At 40.6% G+C, this 2195-nt stretch overlaps 1 pseudogene; it reads left to right on the top strand.

The window, feature by feature from the left end:
- Positions 1-564: 564 nt before the first annotated feature.
- On the top strand, positions 565-1612 carry LOC102255028 (annotated as a pseudogene).
- The last annotated feature ends 583 nt before the right edge of the window (positions 1613-2195 follow it).

The raw sequence follows: 2195 nt of genomic DNA, 5'->3' as shown, positions 1-2195 counted from the left end.
TGAGAGAAGATCATTGATCGGCTGCCTCCTGCATGATCCTTCAAGCCTACAACTGGCATGTGCCCTGAGGGTTACTGTCATTACTCCTCAGATGGTCTTGGGCGAAGTGAATAGAAAAAGGCAACTAATAAATAACAAATCACACACATCTCACTAACTTTGACAAAAAGGAATATTCTCTATATCAGGACCAGGGAATAGAAGACATTTAATAAACTGCAAGGCAAGAACTTGTGGCAAAAGCAAATTTGCAACAGATTTAGTTGAGGTTAAATTCTTACTGGATTTAGAAACCTGTTTCCAATTATATTCTAAAGTATTAGAAGAATAATGGTAATAATTAATAATGGCTAACATTTGTTGAGTATTTAAATGGAATATATTGTGATTACATAGACTCAGAGATTAAAACTTAATATGGATTTGTGAGGGTCATGGAGATAATATTTGGTAACGATAAGCAAAGGTAATCAGTTAAAAAAACAAACAAACCCTTTTCTCCCCCTTTAGGAAATGTAAATCTGCTCTATTTACGTGATTGACAAAGGGGTGGAACTTCTCCAGATGTTGACATGGTGTTTACAGCAGCATAATGAACGACAACTTGCCCCCTCCCCAGCTGTGCAGCTCTGCTACCTGAACGTGACCGACTCCTGTGTGAAAACTCCCTACTAGCCAGGACACCGCCTGGTTCTCTACACACTGTTTGGCTTTGGGGCCCTGCTGGTCATGCTTGGAAACCTCCTCATGATGATTTCCATCCTTCATTTCAAGCAGCTGCACTCTCCCACCGATTTTCCATCGCCTCTCTGGCCTGTGCTGACTTTCTGGTGGGGGTGACGGGAGAGCTGCTGGTATTTCGGGCCAAGCTTCTGTTCTTTCCACACGTGCTGCTGTGTGGCCCTTTGTTACTCTTCTCTCTTCCATTTGTGCTTCATCTCCATGGACAGAGACATCGCTGTTACTGACCCTCTGGCCTCTCCTCTCAAGTTCACAGGGTCTGTGTCAGGAATCTGCATCGGACTCTCCTAGATCCTGCCCACTGCATACAGCAGTGCCATGTTCTCCACCGGTGCCAATGACGAAGGGCTGAAGAAACTATCTAGTGCCCTCAACTGTATCAGAGGTTGTCAGACAGCTGTAAACCAAAACTGGGTGTTGATTGATTTTCTCTCCTTCTTTATACCTACCCTTGTTATGATCATTCTCTATAGTAATATTTTTCTTGTGGCTAGATAACAAGCTAAAAAGATGGAAAATACTGCTGGCCAAACAGATGCACCATCAGCAGACACTTATAAATCCAGAGTGGCCAAGAGAGAGAGAAAAGCAGCTAAGACCCTGAGTATCATGGTGATAGCATTTACAATTTCATGGTTACGGTACAGCATTGACTCATTGATTGATGTCTTTCTGGGCTTCATAACCCCGCTACATTTATGAGATTTGCTGTTGGTGTGCTTATTATAACTCAGCCACGAACCCCTTGATTTATGCTTTATTTTATCCCAGGTTTAGGAAAGCCATAACATTTATTGTGAGTGGTGGGCTTTTCAAGGATAGTTCAGCAACTATGAATTTGTTCTCTGAACAAAATAAGCATTTAGGTTGAGAAAATTGAAGATATCATTTCATTTTCCAAATGAAATGAGTTTTTAAAAGTCAATGAAGACTATTAATGAAAAAAAGTTACCTTTCAAAATTCACAGTATAAATCAATGTTTTTCAGATATATTAGGAGGTATATTTCCCTGTCACTTCTCCAAAATTATTTATCTGACTAATAAATGTTAAATCCCTATTTGTTAACTGCTTCAGAGTTCACCATGACCACAGCCTGCAGACACTCCCCTCCCTCCCTTTTCTCCCTTATTACATTGACTCTTCCCTTTGTCACCTGAAAAGATCTTGTTTTCTTTGATTTCCTCTCCCCTTTTCTTAGTTTTCTACTCACTCCCAACTTGTCAAAATTTTACTGTAATTGGCTTTCATGGGCTGTTTTTTGGTGTATTTTTTCTTTCTTATTCTTTTCCCAAGGGTAGCAGTTCAATCTATTATGCTTAATGTTTGCATGAGGTCTGTGTCAGGAATTTGCATCTCCTGGACCCTATCCCTTGCATTTGATGGGACCATGTTCTACACAGGTGACCATGAGGATGGAATGGAGGAATTAGTAAGTGCCCTCTGTTCCATAG

The sequence above is a fragment of the Myotis brandtii genome, unplaced genomic scaffold (assembly GCF_000412655.1).
Source record: "Myotis brandtii unplaced genomic scaffold, ASM41265v1 scaffold123, whole genome shotgun sequence".
Classification (NCBI taxonomy): domain Eukaryota; kingdom Metazoa; phylum Chordata; class Mammalia; order Chiroptera; family Vespertilionidae; genus Myotis; species Myotis brandtii.
The sequence above is the reverse complement of the archived record's forward strand: the minus strand, read 5'-3'. Positions and strand labels throughout refer to the sequence as shown.